General features: G+C 39.8%; 1 pseudogene; it reads right to left on the bottom strand.

Moving 5' to 3' along the window:
• Window positions 1–2,678: 2,678 nt before the first annotated feature.
• LOC114045149 lies at window positions 2,679–7,257 on the bottom strand (annotated as a pseudogene).
• Between the last annotated feature and the right edge of the window lie 3,796 nt (window positions 7,258–11,053).

The raw sequence follows: 11,053 nt of genomic DNA, 5'->3' as shown, positions 1-11,053 counted from the left end.
CCACATGTGGCCTCAAGGCCTCAGGTTCCTCACCCCTGCTCTAGACCTTCCAGTTCTAGGACTTCTTAAACTTTGTCCACTCTCGACCCCTTCAGCACTTCACGACCCACAGTTTTAGAATTGTACCACAGACCACACAACTCCAGTTGGAAGTGAAAAATAACCCAGTATACTAAGCAAATACTGAGAGGTGGGAGCCCAAAGGAGAGATGTGTGAAATGATCTACATTTTTTTTCCTTTCTTCTTGAGAATTTGAGTTTACAAAATTGGCAGGGATGGTCAGAAACACAAATTAGACATTATAAAAATATGGAAGCTCATAAAGGATAAGGAGTGGAAGAGGTAGGAAACTGGGATGTCTAAGTGACCTTGATAAAATGTAAGGACCATAGCTTCATTTCTACCACAAAATCTACGCATCTATAATAAATGATAATCTTAATAAATAGTTTAAAAAAACCAACTCAAATATTGTCAGGGCTAGAAGGGCAAAAGCAAGGGATAGAAATTTGTGAAGAAGATCTTGGTAGAAACAAGAAGAAACTTGGCTTAATAGCTGGTAAAAGAATTTTTACCAGAAATATGGCAGAATTCATACTTCAGAGATGCATATAAAGGTATGTGAGGAGAAGAGGGATTGTGTAGTTATACCTGGACCCAGATCATGTTGCATAGCCTATGGTGGGGAAGGGAAACCCTGCCAAAAAAACCTTGACTCTCTCCCCACTTCCACCATAATATTTTATTCTTCCACTTTCCTTTTTCCCGTACATACACACTAAAAAAGGGAAATAACATGCTTTTGAGCAAATTAAGCCACATATCCACTGACAATTATGCCTGAGGGGGAAATGGCTTCCAAAAGGTCATGGTTGGAGCCAGCTGGACAGCAAACCTTTTTTTAGCATTGTCCTGCTTAGGTCTTTCAGCCAACCAGCTCCCCTGTACTGGCTCATTCTTTTCCCTGCTCAGGATGGGGAGAGGTAGCATTGGAGACAAGCCCCACTGCAAATTGTACCACTACTTAGGGAAAAGGAAGCTTGGGCTGGGAAGTGCTTGTCCAACAACTGCCCACTGGCAATATCCTGTTGGACTTAGTTTCCTCCTTATTAGACACCTGCTCTCATGGAAACTGTGGAATTGAATTGAAGGAACAAAATCCATTGCTCTTCACTGACTCTACCAAACGGGTTTTCTTAAACCTCTGGCAGTCTCTTGAAGGACTGTGTGACAACAGTCCTCACCTCCTCCACCCTTACCTATACCCCTGGAAAAAAGGCCTACTCCAGGCAGAGGTCTTACTCCAGGATGCCGAAGATGAGCTCTGTGGACAGGAGGAGACAAAAAGGGTGTCTTGGGTATCATTAAGACAAAAACAGCTACAGAGCACAATCAAGTGACTTTTGACGTAAAAATTCCTTTAATGGGGTACTAGGGACTCCTGGGCTGGTGCTCAGAAAGCCCCCATGGGTCTGTCCTTTGGTTTGGGTACTGGGGTGGGGAACATGGAATGTAAGAAGCACTAAAGGTCCTTGGACCTCTTTAGGTATACAAATAAGATCTGATACTGTCTGGCCCCCTAGAAACAGTGTTTTCGTGCCATCAGGAGATTCACTGTCTGAGTATTCTGTTCAACTACTTACTTCTGAATTAAGTGACATGCTAAGTGAAATAAGGCAAAAACAGGACAATGAAAGAGAGAGGGAAGAGAGAAAAATCAAGAGCAAAAAGGCACTCTGGTAGCCTCTGACCATATTAATATGATTTCCTTGTCACCTAAGGACATAAAAAGACCTACCTGCATAGACTGGGCCTTTCATACTTGGTGGATGTCCTGGAACCAAAAACGACCACACCTGCCAGGCCAACCCAGAAGTGTCCATATGGAGACAAGGAAGAATGCATCTGCCTAAGCTAAGGACTAGAGTATCCTTGCTGAATATCTTTTCTATGCCATAGCTAAATAAAACTCTTTTTGTTAACTGTTTGCATGGTACATCATTTCATCCCAACCTCAATTAACAGGGTACTGGCCTGAGTCAGGCTTCTTTTTAGCACTCCTCTTACCTCTCGGGGTTAGGGAGGTAAAGAATTATCTAGAGAACCTCCATTCCTCTTCGTCACTACTTTGGCTCTGTCTCTAATAAAGCAATGTTAGAAAGAACTTTGTCACGTTTTAGTGGGAAAGGAACAAAACCAAAAATCAGCCTAACTCATGTTTCAGGGCATGGGGAGAACCCTAGAAGATATTGGCCCTATCACAGGAAGGCACACCCAAAAGCAGGAAAAGAAGGAGCTGTGCCCCCGGCAGTAGGAAGGAGGGATGGATTAGGAAGTAGACATAAAAGGACCCAAATCAGCCTTCATGTAGCTTGCCTACCAACTGGGATCCTCTTCTGAAACTGAGCCTGCAAGTTCCAATGCTGAAATGGCCTGGGGGAACCCGATGGTAAGGGAGAGAGTGTATATGGTAGTGGAGAAGGTGCTCATTGGGCTGTGTGGGTGAGAAAGGAAATCACTTGGAATGATCTTTCAGTTTGACTGCTATTATCCCCAATATATCCAGGCAGGGAGGAGTCTTCCTGGAGTCCCAAAAGGCTGACACAGACAACCCTGATAAGAGGGCCTTTAGGTAGGTGGAGTCTTTGACCTCTATGATACTGGATTATTTTGAATATCATTGCTCCTTGACTTCTTTTAGGACGTGGTGAACACTTGTAATTCAGTAACCCTGCAGCAGCAATGGATTCAAAGTCCCTTCCTAATGTCTGCTTCTGGGTCAGTACCACTATGGCATAACAAATAAGGAAGATGAAGTACAATTGGTTGTCATCAGTGAAGAGGGAATCCCAGATGTGAATGAGAAGTAGGAGCTCTGGAACAACAGCAGCATGACCCTTTGGAAAGCAAAGAACTGTGACCTGATATTTTGCTTTTATAGTTCCAAGTAGGTTTTCACATCCTTCTCCTTCAGGGTAAAGTACCCCACTCTGTGTGCTGGTAAATGTTTAGAAACTGGCTTCTCCCAGGGAAAAAAAATACCCGACTTGCTTTTAAATTTAATCTGCATTATTAACATTTCCTCCATCACTTTCTTTTTTCTTTTTTTTTAATTAATTTATTTTGATTTACCAACCATCACTTCCATAAGCTTTTGAGTTTTAAATTTTTCTCCCCCTCCTTCCCCACCTCCCTCCCCAAGACAGCTCGAAATCTGAAATAGACTATACATATACATTCCTTTTATACATATTTTCACATTAGTGATGTTGTAAAGAAGAATTAGAACCAATAGGAGGAACCACCAGAAGGAGGAAACAAAACAAAACAGAAGGAAAAAAATACCAAATGGTATGCTTCAATCTGCATTCAAACTCTATAGTTCTTTCTTTGGATGTGGATAGAGTTTTCCATCATGAGGCCTTTGGAGATGTCTTAGATCCTTGTATTACTGAGAAGGGTTAAGTCTATCAATATTAGTCATTGCACAACATGGCTGTTACTGTGTACAATGTTCTCCTGGTTCTGCTCGCTTCACTCAACATCAGACCATACAAGTCTTTCCAGGTTTTTCTGAAGACTGCCTGTTCATCATTTCTTATAGCACAGTAGTATTCCGTTACATTCATATACCACAATTTGTTCAGCCATTCCCCAATTGATGGGCATCCTCTCAATTTCCAATTCTTTGCCACCACAAAAAGAGCTGCTATAAATATTTTTGTACATGTGGGTCCTTTTCCCATTTGTATGATCTCTTTGGGATACAGCCCTAGAAGTGCTATTGCTGGGTCAAAGAGTATGCACATTTTTATAGTCCTTTGGGTATAGTTCCAAATTGCTCTCCAAAATGGTTGGATCATTTCACAACTCCACCAATGATGTATTAGTGTTCCAATTTTCCCACATTTTCTCCAACATTTATCATTTTCCTGTTTTGTCACGTTGGCCAATCTGATAGGTATGATGTGGTCCTCCATCACTTTCTTAAGTTTAGACAATTAACAAAACAATAAATCAAGCTCTGATATGTAGACTTTACTAATTTCCAAGATGTAAGTGATCACACTGAAAATTTAACTTGAAAGACAGAATGAGCTGGCTCCAGCACACCCATGAGTATACTTTTAATAGTATTTTATTTTTTCAGTTTAAAAAGACAATTTTTAGCATTCATTTTTACAATATTTTGAGTTTCAAATTTTTCTCCCTCTTTCCCTTCCTTCCCCTCTTCCTGAAATGGTAAGCAATTTGATATAAGTTATATATGTGCAATCATGTAAAACATATTTCCATATTAGTGACAGTTATGAAAGAAGAAACAGACAAAAAGAAAAAATAACATGAAAAAATAAGTGAAAAAAGTATGCTTTGATTTGCATTCAGAGTCCATCAGTTCTGTATCTGGATATGGATAGCATTTTCCATCACAAGTCCTTTGTAATTGTCACGGATCATTTGTGTTGCTGAGAGGAGCTAAGTCATTCATAGTTGATTATCACACAATGTTGCTGTTACTGTGTACAATGTTCTACGGTTCTGCTCACTTCACTCAACATCAGTTCATGTAAGTCTTTCCAGGTTTTTCTGAAATCTGTCTGCTCATCATTTCTTTTTGCACAATAATATTCCATTATATTCATATACCACCACTTCTTCAGCCATTCCCCAATTGATAGGCATCCCGTCAGTTTCCAATATTTTGCCACTATAGAAAGGGCTGCTATAAATATTTTTGCATACGTAAGTTCTTTCTCCATTTTTATGATCTCTTTGGGATACAGACTTAGTAGTAGTATTGCTAGATCAAAGGGTATGCACAGTTTGATTGCCCTTTGGGTATATTCTGAATTGCTCTCCAGAATGGTTGAATCAGTTCACAACCCCATCAACAGTGCATTAGTGTCCCAATTTTCCCACATCCCCTCCAACATTTATCACTTTCCTTTTTTGTCATATTAGCCAATCTGATAGGTGTGAGGTGGTACCTCAGAATTGTTTTAATCTGCATTTCTCTAATCAAAAGTGATTTAGAGCAATTCTTCATATGCCTATAGATAGCTTTCATTTCTTAATCTGAAAACTTTTATTCATATCCTTTGACCATGTATCGATTGGAGAATGGCTTGCATTCTTATAAATTTGACTCTGTTCTCAATACATTTGAGAAATGAGGCCTTTATCAGAGGCCCTTGCTGTAAAGATTGTTTTACAGCTTTCTGCTTTTCTTCTAATCTTGTTTGCATTGGTTTTATTTGCACAAAAGCTTTTAAATTTAATATAATAAAATTTATCTCTTTTACATTTTGTATTGCTCTCTATCTCTTCCCTTTTCCATGTATCTGACAAACTATTCCTTGCTCTTCTAATTTGTTTATGGTATCACCCTTTATGTCTAAATCATGTACCCATTTTGACCTCATCTTGGTATGTGGTGTGAGATGCTGGTCTATACGTAGTCTGTGCCCCATTGTTTTCTAGTTTTCCCAGCAGTTTTTGTCAAATAGTGAGTTCTTATCCTAGAGACTGGGGTCTTTGGGTTTATCAAACACTAGGTTACTGTGGTCATTTGCTACTATGTCTTGTGTACCTAATCCATTCCACTGATCCACCACTTTATTTCTTAGCCAGTACTAGATAATTTTTTTTTTTTTGGCCAGGCAATGGGGTTAAGGGTCACACAGCCAGTAAGTGTTATGTGTCTGAGGTCGGATTTGAACTCAGGTCCTCCTGACTCCAGGGCTGGTACTCTATCCACTGTGCCACCTAGCTGCCCCTAGTACTAGATAATTTTGATGATTATTCTTTTATAATATAGTTTGAGATCTGGTATTGCTAGGCCACCTTCCTTTGTGTTTTTTTTTCCTATTAATTCCCTTAATATTCTTCACCTTTTGTTCTTCTAGATGATTTTGTTGTGTTTTTTTTTTTTCCTAGTTCTTTCAAATAATTTTCTGGTAGTTTGGTATGGCACTAAATAAAAGAGTTTAGGTAGAATTGTCATTTTTATTATATTGGTTTGGCTTATCCATAAACAACTGATATTTTTCCAGTTGTTGAGATCTGATTTTATATGTGTGAAAAGTATTTTGTAATTGTGTTCATATAGTTCCTGAGTTTGTTTTGGCAGGTAGACTCCTAAGTATTTTATATTGTTTACAGTTATTTTAAATGGAATTTCTCTTTCAATCTCTTGCTGCTGGACTTTGTTGGTCATATCAAAAATGCTGATGATTTATGTGGGTCTTATATTCTGCAACTTTGCTAAAATGGTTAATTATTTCAAGTAGTTTTTTAGTTGATTTTCTAGGATTCTCTTGGTATACCATCGTATCATCTACAAAGAATAATAGTTTTGTTTCCTCATTGCCTATTCTAATTCCTTCAATTTCTTTTTCTTCCCATGAGCATACTTTCTCCATCTGTAAATGATGCTATACCCGGAATCATCCAGGCTCTTGATGGAATTGTCCCAGATCTCAGACATCAGACTGATAAAGTACAAAAAGGTATATGCCTTGCCATGTTCTTTCCATTGACAGTTAGGGTCAGTAGCAAAGGTGTAGTTGAAAGGCTCAACAATTTCATTTATGCCCTGGAAGTAAGTGAGGTCTGGATTTGGCTTAGCATAGATGAATGGGATACGTCCCATCGTTTCCCAAAGGGCCTCAGACATGAGGCAATATCTCATATTCACTTAACACAGGAGGTGCAGAGCTTTGAGGAGAGCTCATATCGGTGACTCCACTCTGATTTCTCACCACCATCTAGGTTTTCAGTGTAGTTTGCTCCACCTGATTGTGGAGCATCACGAATCATTCTAGGGTACTGCTGTGACTAGATAAATGTAGTCCGTCGGTCCCTGGAAAAAGGACATGTTTGGCCAGAGCTTCTAGACATTGGTCTTGCGGCAGCAACTCCTACCCTTGAATTATGCATTCCATTAGTTGAAATTAAGAGGATGATCTTCAAAGTTCTGATCTCTGGACCCATCCAGGTTAGATGGCTCTATTAGACTGAATGATCATCTTTTTTCAAGAACTCTGAATACAGCTCTCTCAGTTTGTCCAGGATGGAGGTCCATCAAGCCCTCTCGAAAAGGAAGTAATTCAAAAGAATATCCAGCAAAGGCATCATAATTCATCCTCATAAGAGATCCTACTGAAACTGAGTTCTGACAGGTTTTTCAGGGCAATCTTGGGCTGTCTCAGAACATCTTGGAAATTTGTGATCTGACTCTTGTGCTCACTTAACATTATTGATTATATCTGAACATACAGGAAGTGACAGATTACTGATGTTACTGATATGGGAGTCATTGCAGAATTAGCTGACAGATCATCAACTTCTTTGAGCAGAGGTCAAAGTCAATATCAAATTAGAATAAAGGATAAAGACAAAGACAAGACACTGTGGGCAACTGCAACAACTCCAACCTGACCTCTCTTAATGAGGTATTGATGCTGAAATATGGGAAATGGATAGAAGTGAAGACATCCATTCTTATTATCATTACTTCTTAGAGGATATTAGCCAATGCAAAAAAAAAATTATCAAATGATGAGACCAAAAGAGGCCAGAAACAACCTCAGCTAGCTAGTGCTTGACCTCCTTGCCAAGCTGAGACGTAGCAGCTATGGACAATACTGATTTAGAGTATAGCTTATTTGTAAAACATTATGGCGGAGGATGACTTCAAAAATTATAAATAATATTGCTTTACAGAATAGCAAAAAACAATAGGAGAGAAAATGAGCCTGGACCCAAACAGAAATCAAATTTCTAAATATATTGAAAAGGAGACGATTCCAAAAAAAAAAAGAAAAAAAATCACAGATGTATAATTATCGACACCATTTTTACCATACAGGTGCATATGGGTATGCATATGCATGTGTGCATGTATGTACACATATGCATACATACACACACACACACACCACTCATACAAAACAAAGGGAACCAAAAAGACAACTACCAACTAATATGTCTACTTTCATCAATGTAACATTTTTATAATAATGCACCCATATTTGTTGATTATAAAAAAGCCTTTGATTCTAAAGAATGAAATATAGACTTCAAGGCTCTTATCCTATATGATGTCTCATGCATATGTTCAGATCATGCAAAATTCCCAGATAGATTCAACCTCAGAGATAACTTTGTTGAATTCAATTCAATAAACATTTATTAAGTGCTTACTATGTGTCAGACACTGAGTACTAAGAGCTGGGGATACAAATAAGAAAAAGAAAGATAGTTCCTGCTCTCAAGGAACTTACAGCTTAATGGGGGAAGACACACAAAAGGAGGTTGGAAAGCCTGGGGTGGAGATGATAGACACCACAGAGTATCTTGTTCTGTGGAGTTGAAACCAGGCAGAGCTGCATATGCAAAGTAGAGAGAATCTAATAATTAGAATTATTAGATTTCAGAGTCAAATAATTGAGAGGAACCTCAAAAGCCAATTCTGAGGGATCCAATTCAGAACTGAACGAAAATCTAATCTTATAATGTGTCCAGCTGCTAAAAGATCTATGTGGTGAGGCAAGCCTATTACCTCCTTAGCCAGTCCATTAGCTGGTCTAACAATATATATATAAGCAATGTGTTTGTGCTGTGTGTGTTTTGCCCATGTAGGTTATGTGTGTTTACAGGGGTCTTTCTAGATGTGGCTTGCAGGGAAGCAACAACAGAATACATCTTTAGTGTGTCCTTCCTCCACCCTTCTCCAAGGCAGACTGATTCCTGCCAGGAGAGAAATCAGCAGATTGGTTACGGAGGCAAATCATTTCTGTTCTCCTCAGAGAGAGAGGATTGGGTTATAACTTTATCTGCCCTCCTAGATATTTTAAGTCAATGATTGGAAATAATTTTTAGGTTCAAGCTGTGTTCCTGATGGATATCTCTTTATGGGAAAGGAGTGCCCTAAGCTACATATCTAAGGCTTGATTCCTTTTCTATCAAATTCCCGTTCTGCAGTGAACACACATTCATAGCAAATAAACCAATTCGTTCAAGTGGATAGCAAAACAAAACAGAAGATATACATATGAGAATCTACGAGACAATGTAAAGTGAATGAACTCTTTTATTAGTAGTGAGATAACTCAGCCCAACCAAGAGAGAAAGTCTCAGATCTCACCCAAGAGAAATTCCCTGCAGTATATAGTGTAATAAGCTGGGAACAGGGACATAATTGAGATGCTGGCTCCTCTACATGTCAGTTTCTTCTCAGAGTCTTTCTCTCCCTTCTAGGACCTGAAGAGAGTCTGGAACCAGGTATCTTCCCTCTGAAAGCTGAAAGCCAGAAGATGGGGATCTCTCTTCTCTCAAGGTTTCATCTACCCCCTCATGCAGGCATGGAGCACTGAAAAATCAATATGCACTAATGAGGAGAGTGTTATGCAAATGGACTTTGAACCACAGTTTACAGATATAACTTAGGCATTGCACATGGGCAGTGAATATGAGCAAGAGTTCAGACTAAAATGTATTTGGGAAATCGAACAATGTATCTGATGATTCCAAGCCACTCCTTGATACAAAGTCCTTCTTTGCCACTCTAAAAGCTTCCATTTCAATACCTTAGTCATAATCATCATCTGAGCTCCAATAGTAGTTTATGACAAGTGTAAAAAAAGCTGGATCAGGGAAGCCCTTATTCAAATTGAGGAGTTTTCCTAAACAACTTTATAATTGAAGGTGGAGTTTCCTAAACAAGCAGCTGGGGTGATGCAGTGGAATCAGGAAGTCTTGAGTTCAAATCCAGCCTTTGATATTTAACACCTATGTGACTCTGGTCAAGTCACTAAACTTCTGTTTGGTTAAGTTTGTTGTGAGGATCAAATGAGATAATATTTGTAAAGCATTTAGCACAGTGCCTGGCACATAATAGGTACAATATAAATGCTTATTCCTTTCCATTCCCCTCTCCTCTCTCTACCCTCCCCCGCTCCGTTTCCCAGTCTGTCAACATGATAGATCTGGGCAGTTGTTAGTTCCTCATCAAAATGAAGTCCTTGATTAACCTGATGGGATTATAGGACATTGTCTATTAGGAGAAGGCAATTTATGAGGCACAAGGACCTTCTAACAATTGGCTAAGATAATTAGCCATGCCCCTTGTGGCCTGGGTAAAAGCAAGCCGGTCCCACTCTGAATCAGCTGAGAGAGTCAAGAAGAGCCAGGCTGGGAGGAAGATTTTAGCTCTTGAGGACTCACATCTACACTCTCATAGATGGCAGCAAGGGGGGAAGGGGAGTGTATTTCTGTCTCTTCTCCCACCCATTGTCAATGGCAACCTACAGCAGAAACGTATGGCCCCAGGAGGCATGAACTTACAGGCAGGCTGTGAACAGAATTCAAACACACACACACACACACACATGCGCACACACAGAGCAGGCACTTGGTGCTTGTAGCAGGCATGTTGCTAAGACCCTAAGAACTGGAGATGCTTCCTTTTGTTCCAAGGGTAAGGATTCTAATTCTCCATGAATGTGCCTGACAGTACCCTAGAGAAGGACTGCAAATGACCCAGAAGCTGGCAGAGAAGCCATGCTCCTAGTCCAGCAATGATACCACCCCCAGCAAGGAACAGTACAAAAATACCCTGAGAAGTTATCAAGGTATTGCAGCACCAGAGATATAGGTTGCCTCTTTATTCCTGTTTCCAATGTTGGGGGCAGTGGGATGGGCACAGAGAGTTTTCATGTGTGGTTTCTATGTTTGCTCATTCTCTTCGTTGATGTTGTGTATTTTCTAATGTACCCCTTAAGGCGATCTGTCGAGGCAGATTTTAAAAGACTCCAAGTCTTAAGTTATTCTGCCCTGGAAGTATACTTATGAAACACATAAATGGCCTGTGATGGTGTTCCCAGATAGAGATCAAAAGATCTAACTGTGAACTGGGGGGCTGTGCTCAGTTCACTGTGTGCCCAGGCTTGTCCTGGGAAAGGTCATTCTCTCCTGTGTGGCTCCCAGAGCTGCCCAGCACCTTCATGTCACAAACAGTGCGACACAAGGAAAGACAAGGACAGTGAGATT

Source organism: Vombatus ursinus, unplaced genomic scaffold (genome assembly GCF_900497805.2).
Source record: "Vombatus ursinus unplaced genomic scaffold, bare-nosed wombat genome assembly UNPS02014778.1, whole genome shotgun sequence".
NCBI lineage: Eukaryota > Metazoa > Chordata > Mammalia > Diprotodontia > Vombatidae > Vombatus > Vombatus ursinus.
Note: the sequence above shows the minus strand (reverse complement) of the source record. Positions and strands in the feature narration are given on the sequence as shown.